General features: G+C 43.6%; 1 protein-coding gene and 1 long non-coding RNA gene across 2 annotated transcripts in view; one reads left to right on the top strand and one right to left on the bottom strand.

The window, feature by feature from the left end:
• Window positions 1–24524, bottom strand: part of BMERB1 (bMERB domain containing 1) — a 145282-nt gene that overhangs the window by 69588 nt on the left and 51170 nt on the right. The window lies entirely within an intron of this gene.
• On the top strand, window positions 10388–11170 carry LOC129637724 (uncharacterized). The gene is made up of 2 exons (XR_008707560.1): window positions 10388–10434; window positions 10534–11170. It is a non-coding gene; the product is annotated as an uncharacterized LOC129637724 (long non-coding RNA).

Here is a 24524-nt window from a genome sequence, read left to right as displayed (position 1 = left end):
ACATTAAAGAAAAAGAGAAAAAGCTTTTGGGTACAGGTACCATGAGAGCCAGGTGAGCCCTCAAAGACGGCCTATGAGAGGGGCCATTATGGGCATGAACTTTTCAGGTGTCACGACCACCTCCCAGGCTGACCTTGGTCCCATCAGTTGATGAATCTGGGCCTCAGTTTCTTCATCTGCCACATGGGGACAATCACTCATCTCTCAGCTGATCTTCATGCCAGGCATACAGAAACTTCTCTGTAACATTTGCTCTTATTATTCATTTAATAAATATCAATGAAAACCTGCTTCATGCCAGATCCTGCTCTAAGTAATGAGGATGAAACAAAACAGACAAAAGCCTTGTTCTCATCAAGCTGACCTTCTCAGAAGGGGTTTACGTGTCAGGGAGAAAAGTCATTAGCTCACAGCTTTCCCCTGATGCTAGGTTTGGACAGATTCCAGTTCAACTCCTGGCTCTACCAGTCACTGTGTGATCTGGACCACGTTACTGATTCTTCCCAAGACTCAGTTTCCTCCTCTGTAAAATGGGACAGTAACTCCTACCTCATAGAGTTGCTGCTCTGGAGAAGAAGATGACACGTCCAGTGCTTGGTGCAGTGCCTGGGTGTGATAAAGGGTGGTCAGCATCATTCTTACTACTCGCACCTGTCCTTTCCCTGGAAAAGCCAGACCAATGTGGGGGAGGAGACAAGATCTGCATCATCAAATCTGGAGAACGAGGGCCTGCTGATCATTTAGACCCAAGCCTGCTCCCCAGTGGCTCAGTGGTAAAGAATCTGCCTGCAGTGCAGGAGATGCATGTTCAATCCCCGGGTCAGGAAGATCCCCTGGAGGCAGGCATGGCAACCCACTCCAGTATTCTTGCCTGGGAAATCCCATGGACAGAGGAGCCTGGTGGGCTACAATCCATAGAGTTGCAAAGAGTCAGACATGACTGAAGTGACTGAGCACGCATGCACACACACATCACCCTGAATGAAGGGTCCAAGAATGGTCCTGCTAGCCCTCTGCCAAGGAGCCAGGTCCTTAGCTCACCCCCTAGGTCCCCACAGGCACGTCTTCCTGGTATCGACCCGAGGGACAGTCTTAAATACCAGGGAAAGATATCTGAACCCCATTACTGGGGAACAGATATCCTGATGCATTTCAAAGGCTCCTGGTGATACCCCAGCCTTTTACTGTCATCAATCATTCATGGAGGATAGAAGCTCATTTCAACCCCTCAAACATCCTAGTATGGGATGTATCAAGCATCTCGCCTTCTCGCTATGAAGTGAATATAATGGGAAACAGTCGGTTGCTCTTAATGAGTCACCATTTCCCAAGAAGATGAAGTAACTGCTTTTAATTCAGGCGCTCCGTATCCTCCCCCTCCGCCTTGTGAATTATAAGGATGCCTCTGGGTCCTGCGAGTAATCATACCTCCCTCTGCACGCCACCTTCTCATATGTAATGCCTCTTTATAATCACAATCACTCCACAAGGAAGGTTTTGCAGCTGAAGAAACTGATTTGCCTTCAAATCGTGACCATGGATATTATTCTCTAATGGGACTTTGGGTATGATTTTTTTTTTAAAGCTTCTCTGAGTTTCTATTTTCTCAGCCACATCTGCCTTGTCTGAGGTCACGAAAGGAGTTAGGGAGAAGGTCTGATCAGCAACAGGGTTAATAAACAGGCTCTGGAGTCAAGTCGACATGGGTTTAAGTTCTGGCTCTGCCTCCTAGCTGCTGCCCTTGGGCAAATGACTTCAACTCTCAGCCTCAGTTTCTTTTTTCTTAATTTTATTTATTTTTGGCTGTGCTGGGGCTTCGATGCTGCACTCGGGCTTTCTCTAGTTGCAGAGAGCAGGGTTCTCATGGCAGTGGTTTCTCTTGTTGCGGTGCACGGGCTTAGTTGCTCTGAGGCACGTGAGATCTTCTCAGACCAGGAATCAAACCCACATGCCCTGTGTTGGAAGGCAGATTCTTAACCAATGGACCACCAGGGAAGTCCCAAAGCCTCAGTTTCCTTATCTATAAATTGAGGGCAAGGACATAGCCATGAAATTAAAAGATGCTTGCTCCTTGGAAGGAAAGCTATGACCAACCCAGATGGCATATTAAAAACCAGAGGCATTACTTTGCCGACAAAGATCCATCTAGTCAAAGCTATGGTTTTTCCAGTAGTCATGTGTGGATGTGAAAGTTGGACTATGAAGAAAGCTGAGCACCAAAGAACTGATGCTTTTGAACTGTGGTGTTGGAGAAGACTCTTGAGAGACCCTTGGACTGCAAGGAGATCAAACCAGTCCATCCTAAAGGAAATCAGTCCTGAATATTCATTGGAAGGACTGATGCTGAAGCTGAAACCCCAATCCTTTGGCCACCTGATGCAAAGAACTGACTCAATGGAAAAGACCCTGATGCTGGGAAAGATTGAAGGAGGGAGGAAAAGGGGACGACAGAGGGTGAGATGGTTGGATGGCATCACCGACTCAATGGACACGAGTCTGAGCAAGCTCTGGGAGTTGGTGATGGACAGGGAGGCCTGGCATGCTGCAGTCGTGGGGTCACAAAGAGTCAGACACAACTGAGAGACTGAACTGAACTGAAGGACATAGAATGTGGGAACCTCTGAAGGCTCATTCTGAAAGCTCAGAAACCAAAGGAAAAGCAAGGGTTTTACCTCCTCTCTGCTCCACAGCCTCTGAGTTTTGTTGGGACCTGAGTTTCTCTACCATCAGCACTACTGACATGTGGGGCCGGATGATTCTTAGCTGGGGGCCGTCCTGTGCGTTGTAGGATGTCCAGCAGCATCCTTTGCCTCTGCACCCTAGAAGCCAGTAGCTCCCTCCCACCCACCCATAGCATCTTCACACATTTGTGAATGTCAACATAGGAAACAAACTCACTCCCCTCTCCCCGAAAACTAGTGATGGAGACACACTCTTTCAACAGTGCTCTTGGGAGCACAGATATGAGACCCACGTGCTGCTGCTGCTAAGTTGCTTCAGTCATGTCTGATTCTTTGTGACCCCATGGACTGTAGCCCACCAGATTCTTCTGTCCATGGGAATCCCCAGGCAAGAATATTGGAGTGGGTTACCATTTCCTTCTCCAGAGATCCTTCCCAACCCAAGGATCAAACCCGCATCTCTTATGTCTCCTGCATTGGCAGGCAGGTTCTTTACCACTAACACTAACTGGGAAGCCCAGAGACCCACGTGGGTGTGATTCAAAGTTCATTTCCTGGGACTTCCCTGGTGGTCCAATGGTTAAGACTCCATGCTTCCAACGCAGAGGGTGCAGGTTTGATCCCTCATCAGGGAACTAAGATTCCACATGCCACATCGTGGCTCAGCCAAAACATTTTTTAAAAAATCCATTTCCCTGGACCTCTCTGGAGTCTACTGAATCAGAATCTCTCTGGAGGAGGCCCCCACAATCTGTATGTCATTAAGGTGATTTCTTCATTCATTTCTTTGTTTCCTGAAATGAGGAGAGAGTGGTGGAATCCCCAGCAAGGGGTCATTATGAAGATTAACTGAGGGGATCTATAGAGCCCATAACACAGTGTACTCAATAAATGTTAGCTATTTCATCACAGAAGCACTTGTCTGGACAAAGAGGAACATAGAGGACTCCAGACTTGGGGGAAGAACAGGAAAAACGTGGGCAGTGGTAATGGCCTCTCTGTTCAAATGCCAGCTGAGAACTGTAACTAATAAGTTACAGGTGACACAAGGGAGACCATGCAAGCCCCACAGGGGCTTTGCTCTGCAGATAATCACTTCTCACATTGACTTCATGCTCAACTGCCTCCCCAGCTAAAACAACTCACTGTCAATAAAAGGCAAGAGGTGAAAAAGTTAAAAAAAAAAAATCAGTCTGAGTATTAGTTGTTCGTTGCTGCCTTTGAAAATGACCACACATTTACTGGCTTAAAAGAATGCACATGTACTGCTTTATCTTTCTGGAGTCAGAGGTTTGACATGAGTCTCGCTTGTTCTAGCTTCTGGCGGTCGCCTACACCCCTTGGTTAGCAGCCACCTCCTCCATTTTCAAAGTCAGCCACGACAGGAGGAGTCCTTTTTACAGGACATCTCTCTGACCCTTCTTAGTTCTTCACATCTCTCTCTGAGTCAAGAAAGGCTCTCTCATCTTAAGGGCTCATGTGATTAGATTGGGTCCACTCTTGTAATCCATTATAATCTCTTCTTCTCAAAGTCTGTACCTTAATTCCACCTGCAACAATAATTCCCGTTTGCTGTATAAGGTAACATATTCATAGGTTCTGAGGATAGGAGTGTAGGCATCTTTTGGGGACCATTATTCAGTAAATCACGGTCTATATAATAGAGGAGACCAGGTAAACCAACTGTGGAGAGTCCCAGAGTGGGGTCATTATCATCCTCCCAGGCAAAATCTGTGGTCTGTAGAAAGGGACCTAGACCCATTGAAGGAAGTAGGGCAACCAAGCAGTAAGGCTGCCCTCCTGCTCACTGGGGACCATCCACCCCCCAGGCTCAGTGCCAGCAGCCATCACACAACAGACACCCTCAGTTGATGGCATGACTCAACTAGAAATGCCGGTTCTGCCCCTTACTGGCTTGTGACCCTGGACAAGATACTTACATTCTCTGAGATTTTGCTTTTTCACTTGTAAAGTGTCTAACAACCCTAGCTTGCAATATTCCTTCATTCCATAGTAACTCCCTGCAAGGCTGGTAAGCTGGTCATGTGACCTCTCCCCGTCAAGGTCCACCATTAGTGAAATGGGGATAACAATTAACTAACTCATTGGTTGTGGTGCTGGTTGAATGATAGGTTGTGTGCAAGGCTCTTAATGTGGCACCTGGTACATCATAGGGAGTGTGAGGTTGTCAATGACCACAAGTACTATCATCATCAACATCCCCACCCTCATCATCATTACCATCTTTATCATCTTCTGCAACATCGTGATCATCATCATCCCTGCCATCACTACCATCATCTCTACCATCATCCCCATCATCCCTACCATCATCACCACCGTCACCATCAGAAGCAGCAGCAGCATCACCGACATTAAAGAGAAACCAGACAATCTCAGACCAACACCACAGCTGAAGCTGGAGACAGGGAAGGACAGAAGAGATCAGCCCCAGGAGCTCCTGCCCCAACTTTAGCTCCTTCCCCAGAACTCCCTTTAATGGGAATTCCTTACCTCTTACACCATCCCATTCCATGCCCACCCAAGGACAACGAGAAGCACTATGTCCCACCAGCATCGTCGACAAAACTAGCCTTAGGTCTGGAGGGAAGGGAATGGGAGGTGATATTAAGGTAATGTAAAAAAAAAATTTTTAAGCAACTATTCTAGAATAAGGGCTTCCCTGGTAGCTCAAATGGTAATGACTCTGCCTGCAATGCAGGAGACCCAAGTTAGATCCCTGGGTTGGGAAGATCTCCTGGAGAAGGAAACAGCAACCCACTCCAGTATTCTTGCCTGGAGAATCCCATGGACAGAGAAGCCTGGCAGGCTACAGTCCATGGGGTCATAAATATTATCCTTCAAGGAATTACCTCAGAATGCTTCTATAATCCTAACATTCCTCAAGCCTTTTAAAACTTTTATTAGACAGCTATATGATGATTCAATCCTTTCTGGAATAAGGAGAGGGATCAATAAGCAAACTCTTCTTTGATCACTGCTTTCAAATAAATTTATGAGCCATTCCAGACAAAAGAGTTTAACACACCTATATTCACTTTTTTATATTCACAAGATTTGATTACTTACTTTATTTGCACCACCTGTCTCAGAATGACTTTTCCAAAAATGAAACTCCCTCTCCAAGACAAAAGTTGCTTATCACCATTAAGGGTGCTCACAAGACCTCAACATGGATTGGGATTGTGGTCCCCAAGAGAGGTTTCCATTTGAATGATGTGTGTGCAATATTTCCAGAGTGGGGCTTTGAAGGAGGGTGACACATGAGTTCTGGCAGTTTATTTAACAATCTGTAATGTCATACTTTCCCTTCTAAGTGACCCTCAATGAGTCACCAAGTGGCTCTGTCATATTTCTCCAACCCCAAGCAGAAGGGCTCAGCTTGGTTTCTGAGGTCCTCTGAGACCCTACCAGAGAACAAAGTATTCTCTCTAATTCAGAGGGAACTGTTAGGAATGCTGAGTTAAAACCATGGAAATCGATAACCCTATAATAACAATAAGGTAACTGTCCAATTAAAACGGCATAAAAACAACTAATGCTTTTTGGCATTTCTGTAGGTTCATCCTATTATTCAAAGTTCTTTTTTTTTTAATGTCCTCCAGCCCTGAAATCTCAGAACAACTTCATGAATATAGACAATTACGAATCTATCCTGAGCTGTGAATCATGTATCTTTTAGTAAGGCTCCCTCACACTTCCAATTTTCAAACCAATTCAGAAGTAAGCAGAGGGCCTGGGTCACACAAGGGTGGGTAGAGAACCAGATGGTGCTGCTTAAAAGCCCGCTTGGTGGGCTAAGATGATTGGAATCTACAGGAATATAAATTGAGACTGTTTAAAGTAATATTTCAGTTTTTAAAAATTGCTTAGCCTTAAAATCATGTGGCTCATTTCATCTCTCTCTGCCTGGAAACTTAACTGGAGACATAAACTGCTTGGAGAACATAATTTTAACTCAGAAAGTTTGAGAATGAGGAACAGCCTAGGATAAATTCTTATCTGAGTGGTTTGCCTGGGATTCAGGATGCTCGAGGGTCAAAGAAAACCAGCCAGGGAAGCCTACTTATGGGCTTTGTGAGAGCATGAGTGGGTCACGTTCAGTGTTCACCAACAGGATTGTAAACTGGGAAACCAGAGGGAGAGTCAGATTATGGCAGAAGAAGAAAAGACACAAACATTGAAATGGACTTGCCGGATTGAAAGTCCAGTGTGAGAGGCAAGATAAAATCCTATACAGAAAGGCCACAGGCAAAAACACCAGGGCCGGAAATACTCAGTTTTGTTTTGTTTTTTTTTACGAAAGGTCACACTTTGCCCACACTTCCTTGGTTTTTACCTACTGTCCTCATTTCTGCGTTTCAGGATCCCATCCAGGACACCCCGTGACATTTAGTCATCGTGTCTCCTTAGGTTTCTCTTGGTTGAGACAGTTTCTCAGACTGGTCTCATTTTTTTTTTTTTTTAATAATATGTATTTATTTATCTGGCTGCACTGGATCTTAATTGCAACATGTAGGATCTATTTCCCTGACCAGGTGTTGAACAAGAGACTCTGGAGTGCTAAGTCTTAGCACCTGGATCACCAGGAAAGTCCCAGAATGTCCTTGCTTTTGATGATGACCGTGACAATTTTAAGGAGTAGTCGTCAGGTGTTTTGCTGAATGTCCCTCCACTGGGATCTGCCTGATGTTTCTCTGATGACTGGACTGGGGCTATGAGTTTTTGGAGGAAGATCATAGAGCGAGAGTGCCATTCTCCTTGCCTTCTGTCAAGGACACATGCTCTAAAGGTTACTCTTGATCCAGGTCACTCTTGATCCTGACCCCGATCTCATAGCTGAGGTCATGTTTATTAGGTTTCTCCCCCTACTCCTTTCCATACCATCCTCTTTGGAAGGACATCAATAAGCACAGCCCACATTTACAGGATGGGGAGTTATGCCCACTTCCTTGAGGGCAGAGTATGGTATTATTTTTATAAATAGAAAAAAAATTCCTACATTGGAAGATGAAGAGGATCACAAGTCAGTGGATCACAAACCCAGAACTTCCTGCATGTCTCAGCCAGAACTGGGGGTGTGGGTAGGGCCAGCAACCCGGCAAGAGATTCAAAATCTGAGCATTCGAGTTCAAGCATCAGTTCAAAAAAGCTGAAGATGCCAAAAAACTGGACACAAAAGCTTGCCAAGATTTCAGCCAGTTGGGATTTATTTCATAAGCACAGAGTTTTATTCTCTCTGGCCTCCCTTTTGAACATGCAAGGCTCAACCCCCGTGAAGGGGGTCATTCTTCTGTGGGACCCTGGGCAAATGACATAGCCTCAAAAGGTCTGGGGGGCTCTTCATATATTCACCAAACCTACCCTAGGCCAAACAATGTTCTAGGCTCTAGGCACAGAGACACGCAGCATTCATCCCAGTGGAGAAGATGGGCTGCAAGTAAAAAAGATAAACAGCCTTTAAGTCGACTGGACTATGTGGAGAGTAAAATATGGTTATGGGCTGGTAATTGATGGCGGCTCCTTCAAACAGTGTGGCTGGGGAAGACCTCTTTGAGAAAGTGACATTTGAGCTGACATTAAATGATCAAGAGGAGCTGGCCTGGGAAGACAGAAGGAAAGGATGTTACCGTCAGATGGAACAGCAAGTGCAGGAGCCGTGAGACAGAACAAGCTTGATGTTCATGAACAGAGATAAGGTCAGTGTGGGTGGAACAAAATGAGAACAGGGGAGGGTGTGACATGATGGTGAGACAGGAAGGGGCCAGATAATGCAAGGCTGGTGGAAAGCTGGATTTTATTCTCCGTGACTGACCTACAGAAGAATTCTAAGCAGGGGAGAGATAAGACTGCTGTCTTCCGTGATAGAAGGTGTAAAGGTAGGGAGCAGGCATAGAGGTAGGAAGATCAGCTTCCTGCAACTGCTTCAGAGAATTGGAGGATTAAATGCAGCATAATATATGCAAAGTGCTTAATCGAGGGCTCAGTCATAGCAAGAGATCGATAAACACAATAAAATAAAATAAATGCAATCAAAAAGCACACAACTGCTGTTATGCAGATGCCAGCTGTTTCTTCCGGCTCAGCCACAGTCACCTCTGTAGCTCCCACTCTCTGTGGACTTTTGCAGAAGGTGATTCAGCCCTACAGTTGCTGGCCATCCTGTTCCCACAGATAGGGCTGTCTGATCTGGGGTGTGGCAGACAGGTGGCTGGGAGGTTGAGCATTTTGGGGGCACATACACACACACCCAGGTACATAAGATGGGGACTGAAATATTGGCCCAGGCCCCAGTTAGGACTGGAGTGTGTTCTGAGGGTCCTGTGTGAAGGATAACAGAATATGTCACCCCAAAACAGTCCCTTTCCCATAAGGATTATTAGCTGAAAGCAACTGAGGGAAAAAAAAAAGGTACAAGAAAAGCTCCCTACTTTTTTCAATTTGCCTAAAAGCAGGATATCAATTTATAATAAAGGTCATAAATTGTGTAACTTATATATATATATATATATAATGGTATATATTATATATACCTTTATAAATTGTATAGAGGTAATAAATTTAAATTTATTATAAATTATAATAAAGGTTATACATTTATAAAATTATAAATCTCCCTTCTGTACCAGGGGGGAGAGAAACTAATCAGTGGAAACAACTCTAGATCTTCATCAGCCTGGCAATGTCTCCAGAGGAATCTATACGATAAACTTAAAGACTAACCAATCCTTATCCTGCATTACTTTCCCCCATCTACCTACCTTCCCATTAGAAACTCAAAGTCCCTTTTCTTGTCTTGTCACTTCCCTAAAAATGTATCGTTCTTCTGTGAAGATTCTGTATCAGCCCGAGTTCTAACCACCCTGATGAGCTACTCATCATTGAGTGCTCCCAGGTATATGTGTGATTGCACATGTTAATAAACTTCACTGTTTTTCTATTTTGTCCGTTTCATTTACAGGGCTGCAGCCAGGGAGTCCGAGATGGGCAGAGGAAAACGATTTTTTTCCCTTTCCAACACGTTGGCACTTCCAAACTGGATGCAAGTAACTGAGGGCCACACACTTATCTGGTGATAGAGAGGGAAAAAAGATGCTGAATCTGGAGTGGGTTGCTGAAGGCAAAAGAAAAACAAGATCAGAATGAAGTTGTCCCAAGGGATAACCTGGAGGTGACAAATGATATTTGGGGAAAGGTAGGAAAAATTAGACTCTGTGGTGTGGAAAGGAGCAGAGGAAAGAGTCATCATACCCCCAAGACTGGAAAACTCCACTGTGAGTCACCAAGAGCCCACGTCAGGAAACAGCTATTTTGAGCTTGGTTAGAGAGTGTGGCACTGTCTGCTTTTACTGAGACGAGTGAGTGGCTGAGCCAGGACGTTAGCTATTCATATCACTGCTTCCCCGAAACAGAATCTCAATCAACTGAGTGCTGAGAGTCTAGACCACCTGATTGCACAGAAAATGAAATCTACAGCATTCAGTAGCTTTGGGTTTGTCAAGCCTAGAAAGTCTGTTCCAGGAGAAACTGGAACCTGCAGAGAGAATCTGCCAAAGGAAAGGCAGGCATCCCTTTCAGAAGACGGGGTGTGAGGAGCAACTTCCTGCTCCACGCAGCTCGCCCACCCACTTTGTTCAAGGCATTCCAATTCTAAATGTCATATTGTGATATCCCCAGTGGGAAGTGGACATTTGTTGATTTTTGCCTCCCAGCACCTGGTCACCTTTCCTTGGTGAGTGGACTCCCATTTTAGTTGGGAATCTGATGCAGGTAACAATCCTGGGGATTCTTGGGGCTGACCCTGCCTGGGTGTGGTGTTCTGTTCCCCCAGGCACAGAGCTGGTTCAGATGGACATGAAGCTCCATAACAAAACACAGGTAATCAGGTCCCGAGCTTTTGTGTGAACTCTTGGAGGAGGAGAAACTTGGCCTGGTTTCTGCTGGCCATGGACCAGTCATCACATGGATCCTGAGAGCAAATCTTCACAGAAAGAAGAAGAGCCAAGAGATGGAGAAAAACAGAGGAATCCTGGATCAACTTCTCCTGGAGGAACAGAACCCAGTGCATCCTCTTTTTGCTTAAGCAGTTTGAGTTTTCTGTTGCATATAACCAGGTCACACAAATACTCCACATCTTCTAAGAGAAATGTGTAAGAAGGAGCGGCAGAGAGTGAAAATACTGCTGTGGTAACAGGGCTGTGGATCCCGGGCAGTCCTTGTGTTTCCCCTTGTCCATAGTCAAAAATGCCAACACAACTGCTTCCTAGGTCAGGGGTCGCAAACTACAGCCCATGGACCAAATCCAGCCCACCAATGTATTTGTATAGCCTGTGAGCTAAGGATGGTTTTTACATTTTTTTTAAATATTGGAGGAAGAAAAATCAAAAGAAAACAAATAGTTTGTGACATGTGAAAACTACACAAAATTCACATTTCAGTGTCCCTAAATAAAGCTTTATTGGAATGAAGCCATTTCCATTTGTTTATGTATTATCTATGGCTGCTTTCACACTACAACAGAGCTGAATGGTTGGAATAGAGACCATCTGGCTTCAAAGACAAAAATATTTACTACTAGCCTGTTAGGAGAAGGTTTGCAGACCTCTGTCCTAAAGGATCCTTTAGACAAAAGAGATTCTGTAACTTGCCTTTTATAAACTAGGCTATTAAGAGGTTTAAGTTCCAAACTTACACAGAGAAACATGTCCAAAAGATTGGCTTTTCTTGCCAAGTAAAAAAAATGAGGAAAAGAATTGCTAATTATTTATAGAAACTTGTTTAGAAGAAACTCCATGTTAAGGTTATAAACCAGAAGTACTATTCAGAACTCAAAAAATAATCCCAAAGGCAACAGCAATGATATATTCAATTTCAGTAATGATTATTTTCCCCTAACTGTGAAAAGTATATTTCTAGCAACTTCTATTTTTTTAATAATCTAAGAACTAATATAAGCCATAACTAAAATGAACTTTAGAGTAAGAAGAACAATACCTATTATTTATTAAGCCTTTACTATTTGCCAGGCAGAGTCTGAACATTTTACTTACATTCACACGTTTAATGGTCCCAACCACTGTACAGGATAGATACTATTATTCTACCCATTTGGCAGATGAATAAACCAAGGCACAGAGGCAGGTTGAGTAATTTGCCTACAGTCACACAGCCAGCAAATACTGGGGCCAGGATTCAAACCCCTATAAACTGGTCCCCTAAATTGAACTACACTGTGGTGTAGACTATCTCAGCTTTATTTAAAGACACATTTTAAAATATTAATTTATTTGGCTGCATTGGGTCTTAGTTGCGGCATGCAGCATCTCCATTTTCATTGTGAGGGCTCTTTCATTGTGACATCCCTCACAAGGCTGGCTCTCTTCTTGCAGAGCACAGGTTCCAGAGCTCAAAGTCTTCAGTAGTTGCAGGGCGCAGGCTTAGTGGCCCTGCAGCATGTGGGATCTTAGTTCCCCAACCAGGAATCAAACCCATGTCCCCTGCATTGCAAGGCAGATTTTTTAACCACTGGACCACCAGGGAAGTCCCAATCTCAGCTTTATTTAAAAGAGATGAGGAGGGATTTCCCAGGCCCTGCAGTGCCTAGGACTCAGCGCTTTCACTGCTGGGGCCCAGCTTCAATCTCTTGATTGGGGAATGGGGACCTAAAATTTCACAAGCTCAATTTTTTTTTTTTTTTCAACAACAACAAAAAAAATAGATGAAGGTAATGAGATTCCACCTGGTGAGACAAAAGTCATATTTTATGGTAAGACAAGAAAATTTAAACACAAAATTGTTCTCTGCCCATTTGGGCCTCCTCCCTACCCTTTAGTGTATGTTTCGAATCTGCACTAATCAGACCTCCTTGGGAGACAAACTCCCTTCTTTATCTTGGAAGGGCCCTGATGACCCACGACCTGCTGCTCACTTTGCTCATGTAGATCTGGATTGTGTAAACCGTCAGTAATGCATCATTTGATGCTTAATTTTCCTAACTGTGCTTTGACCACTAACAGCAGAACATTCCTCAGAGCTTTCTAAAAGACTGTCTCCCAGGTTATCACCCTCAGGTTGGCTCCAGTAAAATTTCCCACCTTTTTCTTAGATTGACTACTGATTAATTTTTCATCAACACACTACAGTCTGAAGTTTAATTAGTAGCACAATGTAGCACGCACTTTTCTTTCTTAACTTCTTAGAATTCCAGCTTTTGTGAAAAACGTCTTTTCTCTGAGCCTTCCACATGGTCACGTTCAGAGAACATAAGCCCCAGCTCTCTCCAGTTTCCCACATCTGATTGGCCCAGGTGTGGACATCTGACCCACGTGGACCAATAGGCTCCTTCTATGAGACTTGAGTATTGAGATTATGATTCCAGCCTCAATCTGACTGCTGTCTTAAAACAGAAGCCTGGTAGGGACTTCCCTGGTGGTCCAGTGGCTAAGACTCCGAGCTCCCAATGTAGGGGCCCCAGGTTAGACCCCTGGTCAGGGAACTACATCACAACTAAGACCCAGAGCAACCAAATAAATATTAAAACAGCAACAACATAAGCTGTTTGCCACAAGTTCCGAAAACCAGAAAAAGCCCCTCTGCAGTGTGAGACGAATGAGAGAGATATAAAGAGAAACGGACGTGGAGGAAGGGAGCTCCCTGATTCACAACACATTCTAGTCCCTTCCTGAATTCCAGCACTTCTCCACCCTGGGTTTTGTGAGGCACCCCCATGATGGTTAATTTTAGTGTCAACTTGAGTGGGCCACTGTGCCCTGATTAAACATTATTTCTGGGTGTGTCTGTGAGGGTGTTTCTGGATGAGATTAGCATTTGAATGGGTGGACTCAGTAAAGTAGATTGCCTTCCCCATGAGGACTGGCAGGATTCAGTTCCTGAAAGACCTGAATAGACAAAAGGCAGAAGAAAAGACGAGCTCACCTCTTTTTCCCCTGCTTCACTGACTGAGCTGGGACGTCTCCTCTCATAGTCTCCTGCCCTCTGACTGGTATTTGTATCATCAGCTTCCTAGGTTCTGAGGCTTCCTCCACACTCAGACTGGCTTTCTTGAGTCTCCAGCTTGCAGATGGCAGATCGTGAGACTTCTCAGCTTCCATAATCACAGGAACCAATTCTTTACAACTCTTTTTTTAAACATATATTTCCTAATGAGTTCCTCTGGAGAATCCTAATACCAGAATCCTAACCCAGGACCCTTACATAATATTCCCCTTTGGCTAACTGAATGAGTTTCAATTACCTACAACCAAAAGAATCCTCAAACGTACCCCAATGAAGGGAAAAACACTCTTCCAGTTTTCATATTCTCTGAATCATCAGCATGGGCCTCTGAAATAATGGGTTTGCTGGATTTCTAATTATTTCCTTAGTTGGGCATTAACTAGGCCAGCTCCCAGGAATCACTGCTTTGTAGGCGGAAGGACTAGCTGAAGATGCCTAAAATGCGGTACTGGACAGCCGGGAGTCAACAAATTGGTTTTCGGCTTCAGTTTACTTTTTCTTATTTGCTGTGTCTTCTTTTTTTCTCTGAAAAGATGCATTCTTCTCCATCTCCCTCCAATGAAACAGCTTGAAATGGCAGTTTTACCTGGGATGAAGCTGAGGGAGGGAGATAAACAGTGTCTCAGAACCAGTTGCTGAAATGACGCTCATCTTCATCGTGCTCACTCAGCCGTGTCCTACTCTTTGTGACGCTACGGACTGTAGCCCGCCAGGCTCCTGTGTCCATGGAATTCTCCAGACAAGGATACCGGAGTGGGCTGCCATTTCCTCCTCCAGGGGATCTTCCTGACCTAGGGATTGAACCCACTTCTCTTTCAGCTTCCTGGACTGGCAGGAGGATTCTTTACCACTGTGCCAATGACTGGGGTGAAAGTAAAAGGCAGTTGCCTAATTTCTTCATAAGTCACATTTCTGAAGGTAGAAATGGTTTGGAGAAAATCCAAATGCTTCTCTGAGAAGATTAGGCAAGTGAGATAAAAAAGAAAGTGATGGCTTCCCAGGGTGGTAGTAATTGGTATTTGAATGGGTGCAATGATTCCCTTTATAGATGGGCAACATGAGGAGATTTGCTAACCAATGGCAAGGTCAAAATTAAGCCTCTGACCTTGAATCAGTGGCCTCTGAATTATGTCTGTTCTTTCCCCAGCCAGCATCTGTGTTTTGATTTCCATCTGGGGGACTGGGCATGTGATCCAGAACCTGGTCAACTAAAATATTCCATCACCACCTCTTACCCTCTCTCCTGCCATAATAATCGTTCAGGTCTGGGCAAATTAGCCAAGTGGGAGTCATGAGATTAAAATCAACCCTCAATACTCATTGGAAGGACTGATGCTAAAGCTGAAGCTCCAGTATTTTGGTCATCTGATGCCAACAGCCAACTCATTGGAAAAGTCCCTGATATTGAGAGAGACTGAAGGCAGAAGGAGAAGAGGGCATCAGAGGATGAGATGGCTGGATGGCATCACTGATGCAATGGACATGAACTTGGGCAAACTTCAGGGGATGGTGAGGGAGGCCTAGCCTGCTGTAGTCCATGAGGTTGCAAACAGTTGGACACAACCGGGCTTCTGAACAATAACACGGATACTGCTTCTTAGACGTAATGCTATTGCACAGTTTACAGACTCTGTGTGTGGTGTGTGCTTAGTCGCTCAGTCATGTCTGACTCTTTGCAACCCTATCGACTGTAGCCCAGGCTCCTCTGTCCGTGGGGATTCTCCAGGCAAGAATACTGGAGAGGGTTGCCATGTTCTTCTCCAGGGGATATTCCCAACCCAGGGACTGAACCCAGGTCTCCAACATTGCAGGTGGGTTCTTTACCATCTGAGCCACCGGAGAAGCCCTTACAGACTAGGGTATAATGTAAACATAATCTTGATATGCACTGGGAAACAAAAAACTCACTTTATTGGTCTGGAACCCAAACTGCAGTATCTCCAAGGTGTGCCTGTACTTCTAAATCATATTCCAAAACCATTCACTGCCTGCCATCTCGTGACTCATCTGCAGCCCACCATCTGAACAATTTCTAGAGCTGCCACAGTTTCATTTGTAACCCCCAACAATTCACTCTTCACGCAGTAACCAAGGTGAGGGCAATGGGGAGCCATAGAAAGAACACGAGCCAGAAAGGGGCAGCCTCCTGTTAGGACAAGGATCTCTACCTTGCCCACAGATCATCTTTAACTATGTCTCAGCTGGGACACTGAAGTTATTTTTCTGGGTGTTTGTTCTAAGAGTACTCCAGTGGGATTCTGCAGGGGTTGGCAAAAAAGCCAACCCCTCAGGATTAACTGCAGGGAATGATGATTTATCCTTTGCCTGTGTCTTCCTCCAATTCTTTTCCTTGATTTAATTGTTGGCCTCATGGCGGGAGGGATCTCAGTTCCCAGACCAGGGATGGATGTGCCCCCTGCAGTGGAAGCATAGAGTCTTAACCACTAGATTGCCAGGGAAGTCTCGTTTCTTGGATTCTTCAGCAGCTGGGCCAGGGGAACACACTCAGGGCTACACTTCCCATTCAGTTCAGCCAAAGTGTGTTCAGGGCTTCCTTTGGGCAAGGCCACTGCTGGATGTGGGAGGTCTGCAGAATAGACAAGAGAGTGTCCTGGAGTAGGGGGGCTTTGAAGCCCATGGGGGAGGGAGAAATTTATGAGACAAGAGAGAAAACGCATGTAGAAAAAATATTTCAGTCGTCCAAAAGTAAAAATGGTGAAAGAAGCTAGACATAGAGGCCACATAGCGTTTGGCTATGAAATATGTGGATATTTCATATGAAATATCGAGAATAGGTAAATCCACAGAGACAGAAAGATTATTCTAGGGGTTGGGGGAGGGATGGGTGACTGTTGAATAGGTGTGGGTTTCAGGTGACAAAAATGTTTTGGAACTAATTAGAGGCAATGGTTGTAGACATTATGAACATACTAAATACCACTGAATAATACATTTTTTTTAAATTATTTATTTTAATTGGAGGCTAATTACTTTACAATATTGTAGTGGTTTTTGCCATACATTGCCATACATTCACGATTCACATGAATCAGCCATGGGTGTATATGTGTTTCCCATCCTGAACATCCCCTCCTTTCCCATCCCATCCTTCAGGGTCATCCCAGTGCACCGGCCCTGAGCACCCTGTCTCATGCATCGAATGAACCTGGACTGGCAATCTATTTCACATATGATAATATACATGTTTCAATGCTAGTCTCTCAAATTATCCCACCCTCACCTTCTCCCACAGAGCCCAAAAGTCTGTTCTATACATCTGTGTCTCTTGCTGTCTCACATACAGGGTTATCGTTACCATCTTTCTAAATCCCATATATATGCATTAGTCTGCAGATGGTGACTGCAGCCATGAAATTAAAAGATGCTTACTCCTTGGAAGGAAAGTTATGACCAACCTAGATAGCATGTTCAAAAGCAGAGACATTACTTTGCCAACAAAGGTTCATCTAGTCAAGGCTATGGTTTTTCCTGGGGTCATGTATGGGTGAGAGAGGTGGACTGTGAAGAAGGCTGAGTGCCGAAGACTTGATGCTTTTGAACTGTGGTGTTGGAGAAGACTCTTGAGAGTCCCTTGGACTGCAAGGAGATCCAACCAGTCCACTCTGAAGGAGATCAGCCCTGGGATTTCTTTGGAAGGAATGATGCTAAAGCTGAAACTCCAGTACTTTGGCCACCTCATGCGAAGAGTTGATTCATTGGAGAAGACTCTGATGCTGGGAGGGATTGGGGGCAGGAGGAGAAGGGGACGACAGAGGATGAGATGGCTGGATGGCATCACTGACTTGATGGACGTGAGTCTCAGTGAACTCCGGGAGTTGGTGATGGACAGGGAGGCCTGGCATGCTGCGATTCATGGGGTCGCAAAGAGTCAGACACGACTGAGCGACTGATCTGATCTGATCTGATCTGATAGTGTATTGGTATTTTTCTTTCTGGCTTACTTCACTCTGTATAATAGGCTCCAGTTTCATCTACCTCATTAGTACTGATTCAAATGTATTCTTTTTAATGGCTGAGTAATATTCCGTTGTGTATATGTACCACAGCTTTCTTATCCATTCATCTGCCGATGGACATCTAGGTTGCTTCCATGTCCTGGCTATTGTAAACAGTGCTGTGATGAACATTGAGGTACACTGTCTTTTTTAATTCTGGTTTCCTTGGTGTGTATGCCCAGCAGTGGGACAAACATTTTTAAATGGTTAGTTTTCTGGGACTTCTCTGGTGGTCCAGTGGTTAAGACTCTGTGCTGCCAATGCAGGGGGTGCTGGCTCATCCCTGGTTAGGGAACTAAGATCTCACAGGCTGAGTGGCCCAGTCAAAAGTGTGCCACATCTTAAATAAATCTTAACTTATTTTACACATTTAATAAATACACTAAATATATAAAGTAAATAATTTTATATTTAATATTAATAAATTAAAACATAAAAATAAATAAATTTAAAAATCAAAACACATCTTAAATAAATAAGATGATTAATTCTCTGAACCACTTTGCTGTACAGCAGAAATCAACACTGTAAATCAACCATACGTCAGTTTTTTAAATGGCTAATTTTATGTGAATTTTATCTCAATTAAAAAAATCAAGAACATAATTCTAGCCAGAAAGATACCAAAGACATCATAGCAGGGGTGGCTTTGGAACCAGACCATGAAGGATGGGTTGGGTCTTGTCCTGTGGAGACTGGGAGGCAGAAGAGGGTGAAGGAGATTTTCGAGGTCTAGGAAAAGGCTGCTGCATCATTAAATTATCAGTAAATGTTACATTAGCCCTGCTAACAGATGGGAAAGCCAGGCTCAGAAAGAGGAAGTGACTTGTTCAAGGAGGCACAGGTGGTAAGCAGCAGAGAGCTGGGAATCAAACTCGTATTAGTCTGCTCTTAACCCTGCTCAAGTGTCTCTAGAAGAGGGAAGAGCACAGACTCTCAAATAAATTAGAAGAATTTATCCAGGGGTGGGAGGAGGGTAAAATGAGTGAAAGTGGTAAAAAGTACAAACTTCCACTTAGAAAATAAATAAATCCTGGGGACACAATGTACAACATAGTGAACATTGCTAATAGTGCTGGATTGCATATTTGAAAGTTGCTAAGAGCATATATCACTGCAGATGGCGACTGCAGCCATGAAATTAAAAGACGCTTACTCCTTGGAAGGAAAGTTATGACCAACCTAGACAGCATATTAAAAATCAGAGACACTACTTTGCCAACAAAGGTCCGTCTAGTCAAGGCTATGGTTTTTCCAGTGGTCATGTATGGATGTGAGAGGTGGACTGTGAAGAAAGCTGAGCACCGAAGAATTGATGCTTTTGAACTGTGGTGCTGGAGAAGACTCTTGAGGGTCCCTTGGACTGCAGGGAGATCCAACCAGTCCATTCTAAAGGAAATCAGTCCTGGGTGTTCATTGGAAGGACTGATGCTAAAGCTGAAACTCCAATACTTTGGCCACTTCATGCAAAGAGTTGACTCATTGGAAAAGACTCTGATGCTGGGAGGGATTGGGGGCTGGAGGAGAAGGGGACGACAGAGGATGAGATGGCTGGATGGCATCACTGACTCAATGGACCTGAGTCTGAGTGAACTCCGGGAGTTGGTGATGGACAGGGAGGCCTGGCATGCTGCGATTCATGGGGTCGCAAAGAGTCGGACACGACTGAGTGACTGGACTGAAATGAACTGAAGAGCATATATCTTACAAGCTCTCACTTGTAAGGGAAAAAATGTATAACAGTGTGGTGACAGAAGTTAACTAGATTTCTGGTAGTGATCATTTAGCAATCAATATATACAAATATTGACTCACTGTGTTGAACACCTGAAACTCATATATTTCAGGTGTACCACAATTTAAAAAAAAAGACCTTCTATGGTCTTCACAAAAGAATAATCAGATGTTAGCCCACTAGGATATATACTCACGACAACATTCTTATAACAGTGAAATACTGGCAATGTCAGATGTTCAGCTCTGTAGGGGCTGGTTAAAATTAAGTTATTGAAGAACATTTGATAAGTCAAGGATGCAAACACAGTATAACGCTAAAAAGGAAAGACATGAAAAAATAAATAGGTATCAGTTGCATTGGAAAAAATATATGGAAAACTTACTAGAAAAACATGCATCACACTGTTGATTTTCTTTGAAAGGTAGTAATGTGTATGAGTTTTTTCTATCTATATATGTATGTGAAAGTGAAGTGAAAGTGTCAGTCACTCAGCCATGTCCAACTCTTTGGGACCCCATGGCCTGTAGCCAGCCAGGCTCCTCTGCCTGTGGAATTCTCCAGGCAACAATACTGGAGTAGGTAGCCATTCCCTTCTCCAGGGGATCTTCCTCACACAGGGATCAAACCCAGGTGTCCTGCATTGCAGGCAGATTCTTTACCACCTGAGCCACTAAGGAAGCCCATATATGTATGCATATATACACATATATATGTGTGTATTTATTTGTTTGTTCAGTTGCTCAGTCATGTTGGACTCTTTGTGATCCCATGGACTGCAGTACAATAGGCCTCCCTGTCCTTCACCATCTCCCAGAGCTTGCTCAAACTCATGCCCACTGAGTCAGTGATGGTAATTTTTCCATGTCTATAAAATGAAGAAAATAATTTGAGGACTGCTCTCCTCAATTTGTTATAAATACCAAGTGAGATATTGCATATAAATCTTAAAGCACAGTATCTGGTATGGGACAAATGCTCAGTAAAATTATTATATTATTATTATTATGTACATGTATTAATTTTGTAACTAGAAATGCAGGCTATTTTTAAAGTCCCCCTGTAGGGGACTCCTACATCACAGCCCCTGGAAGTTGTCTCCCTTCGCTCCCTGTCAGCGGTATCCTCCTCCAGGTGTGAAACTGGAGGGAGCGGTGAGTCCTGGGCTGTTTCCTCTGCTGCCCTTGAAATATGGGCTGGCCTCCGGTCCATGCTGTTCTTCGTGGAAAGTAACCAGCTTCTTTCTCTCTCTTTCTTAACATTGTGTTAGTTTCAGGTGTACAGCAGAGTGATTCATTTATACATATACATATATCCATTATTTTCCCATATCGGCTATTGTAGAATATTGAGTAGAGTTCCCTGTGCTATGCAGTAGGTCTTTGTCAGTTATCTGTTTTACATATAGCAGTGTGCATATGTCAATCCCAATCTCCCAATTTATCCCTCTACCCAACCTTTCTCCTTTGGTAACTATAAATTTGCTTTTGAAGTCTATGAATCAGTTTCTACTTTATAGACAAGTTCATCTGTATCATTTTTTTAGATTCCACATATAAGTCATATCAGATATTTGTCTTTGATTTACTTCACTTAATTTGATAATGTCTAGGTCCATCTATGTTGCTGTAAATGGCATTATTTGATTCTTTTTATGGCTGAATAATATTCCACTGTGTATATGTACCACATCTTCTTTATTCATTTCTGTTGATGGGCATTTAGGCTGCCTTTCCTGTCTTGGCTATTGTAAATAGTGCTGCAACGAACACTACACTGTTCATCTTTTCAAATTATGTAACACATCAGGTTCAGCCTTCCCCACCCGGCTCCTCTCCCAGAGGCTACCAACCAATCGATAGAGGTTGATGAGATTCAAAAATGTTTTCTTTCTCTCTACTCCCAGCCCCGGCAGCAGGAACAGCATCTCTGCTGACCTCTTGGGGTCCTATTTCAGGCATTCATATCAAGGCTCCCAAGTTGATCCATGTCTGGGTAGAGACTTTTTCCCTTAGAGACAGAGAAGATGCTGCCTTAGCACCACCCCACACCTCTGGATGGTTCCTATGATTGGGACCTGAGTTCCTTTTCTTCTTCTCTTAAGACTTGTTCTTACTCAAGATCACTCTGCCCTTGGTGCAGACTGGGGAATTGCAGACATCTTGCCAAATTAATGGTGATGCATTGTATCCTGCAAAGAAATGTTTCTGACTTTCACAGAAGATCTGTTTCAAGGTCCTGATGATATTGCATAATTACACAAGCAATATGTGAATTAATACTCATTGTGGAAAATTCAAATAATCTAGAACTATGTTAAGAAAAGCAAAAAGTTTCTCCAACACCTCTCCTTCAGCCCCACCCCTCTCTCCAGAGGTAACCAACCACTGGGAATAGATACAAATTTTCATTACTAGACACAATGCTGTAATGAAAGTCTGTTACAGAGAACTTCATGCATTTGTGCAAATATTTGCATAACACAGATTTCTAAAAGTGAAATACCCAGATCAAAGGACTGTTCATTTAAGCTATTGCTAAATATTGCCATACCATTTCTGTCCTTTATCGAGCCCATCCTTGCATGAAATGTTCCCTTGGTGTCTCTAATTTTCCTGAAGAGATCTCAAGTCCTTTCCATTCTGTTGTTTTCCTCTATTTCTCTGCATTGATCGCTGAGGAAGGCTTTCTTATCTCTCCTTGCTATTCTTTGGAACTCTGCATTCAGATGCCTATATCTTTCCTTTTCTCCTTTGCTTTTCGCTTCTCTTCTTTTCACAGCTATTTGTAAGGCCTCCCCAGACAGCCATTTTGCTTTTTTGCATTTCTTTTCCATGGGGATGATCTTGATCCCTGTCTCCTGTACAATGTCACGAATCTCAGTCCGTAGTTCATCAGGCACTCTATCAGATCTAGGCCCTTAAATCTATTTCTCACTTCCACTGTAAAATCATAAGGGATTTGATTTAGGTCATACCTGAATGGTCTAGTGGTTTTCCCTACTTTCTTCAATTTAAGTCTGAATTTGGCAATAAGGAGTTCATGATCTGAGCCACAGTCAGCTCCTGGTCTTGTTTTTGTTGACTGTATAGAGCTTCAGCAATATGTGAACCGTGAACTTCCTGATGTTCAAGCTGGTTTTAGAAAAGGCAGAGGAACCAGAGATCAAATTGCCAACATCTGCTGGATCATGGAAAAAGTAAGAGAGTTCAAGAAAAACATCTATTTCTGCTTTATTGACTATGCCAAAGCCTTTGACTGTGTGGATCACAATAAACTGTGGGAAATTCTGAAAGAGATGGGAATACCAGACCACCTGATCTGCCTCTTGAGAAATTTGTATGCAGGTCAGGAAGCAACAGTTAGAACTGAACATGGAACAACAGACTGGTTCCAAATAGGAGAAGGAGTACGTCAAGGCTGTATATTATCACCCTGCTTATTTAACTTCTACGCAGAGTACATCATGAGAAACACTGGACTGGAAGAAACACAAGCTGGAATCAAGATTTCTGGGAGAAATATCAATAACCTCAGATATGCAGATGACACCACCCTTATGGCAGAAAGTGAAGAGGAACTCAAAAGCCTCTTGATGAAAGTGAAAGTGGAGAGTGAAAAAGTTGGCTTAAAGCTCAACATTCAGAAAACGAAGATCATGGCATCCGGTCCCATCACTTCATGGCAAATAGATGGGGAAACAGGGGAAACAGTGTCAGACTTGATTTTTTTTGGCTCCAAAATCACTGCAGATGGTGACTGCAGCCATGAAATTAAAAGATGCTTACTCCTTGGGAGGAAAGTTATGTCCAACCTAAACAGCATACTGAAAAGCAGAGACATTACTTTGCCAACAAAGGTCCGTCTAGTCAAGGCTATGGTTTTTCCAGTGGTCATGTATGGATGTGAGAGTTGGACTGTGAAGAAGGCTGAGCACCGAAGAATTGATGCTTTTGAACTGTGGTGTTGGAGAAGACTCTTGCAGTCCAGACTCCTTGGACTGCAAGGAGATCCAACCAGTCCATTCTGAAGGAGATCAGCCCTGGGATTTCTTTGGAAGGAATGATGCTAAAGCTGAAACTCCAGTACTTTGGCCACCTCATGCAAAGAGTTGACTCACTGGAAAAGACTCTGATGCTGGGAGGGATTGGGGGCAGGAGGAGAAGGGGACGACAGAGGATGAGATGGCTGGATGGCATCACTGACTTGATGGATGTGAGTCTGAGTGAACTCCGGGAGTTGGTGATGGACAGGGAGGCCAGGTGTGCTGCGATTCATGGGGTTGCCAAGAGTCAGACATGACTGAGCGACTGAACTGAACTGAAATATTGCCAAAGTGCCTTTCCAAAAGGTCAAATGAATTTCCAAGTTCGGCCTTTCAAGTTGGGGCTGACTTCTTAAGATTTAACAAATAACTGTAGTAGGTGATTGGGGAAAGGTATTTTAAGTTTGCTTTAATCCTAATATTTTTCTTCCTTTCAAGGGGCCTCTACAAAGAGATTAATATTTATAGAGTGGGCATCTCTATCTTGAACTTCAACGTAAGATAGAAGAGATACCTGTGTGGTTGACCTGAAGGAAAGCGCAGTGAAAAGCACTAACTGCATAGCCTTGACAAAACTCTACCACCACCCAAGTGAGAAGCAGGTCGTGGTCCAAGCACATAGGATTTCAAAGCAGAAACTAATGTTTGTTTCATATAATCTGCAGAGCAATACGATAAGTCCCTATTTTTATTTTGATTTTACAGATGAAATAATTAAGACTGTAAGAAGTTAAGTGACTGCCAAGGTCCCAGTTAGAAAAAGAACAACAACATGAACTCAGATCATTTGACTCTAAAAGCCATGCTCTTAGCCACATACAGGCTACTTATCCACCGTATTAGATAACCTCAACCTGTAACAAGCACTCTTTTCCATCATCAGAAATCCTAATTCAGTAGATCATGGCATTTGACAAAATGCAACACCACCACTGTACCAGTATACCTACGGAGTGAGCCTCTGCAATAAGACAAGGAAAAATAAGTGTAAGAAATAGAATCAAACAGCA

This window comes from Bubalus kerabau, chromosome 23 (genome assembly GCF_029407905.1).
Source record: "Bubalus kerabau isolate K-KA32 ecotype Philippines breed swamp buffalo chromosome 23, PCC_UOA_SB_1v2, whole genome shotgun sequence".
In the NCBI taxonomy this organism is placed as follows: domain Eukaryota; kingdom Metazoa; phylum Chordata; class Mammalia; order Artiodactyla; family Bovidae; genus Bubalus; species Bubalus kerabau.
The sequence above is the reverse complement of the archived record's forward strand: the minus strand, read 5'-3'. Positions and strand labels throughout refer to the sequence as shown.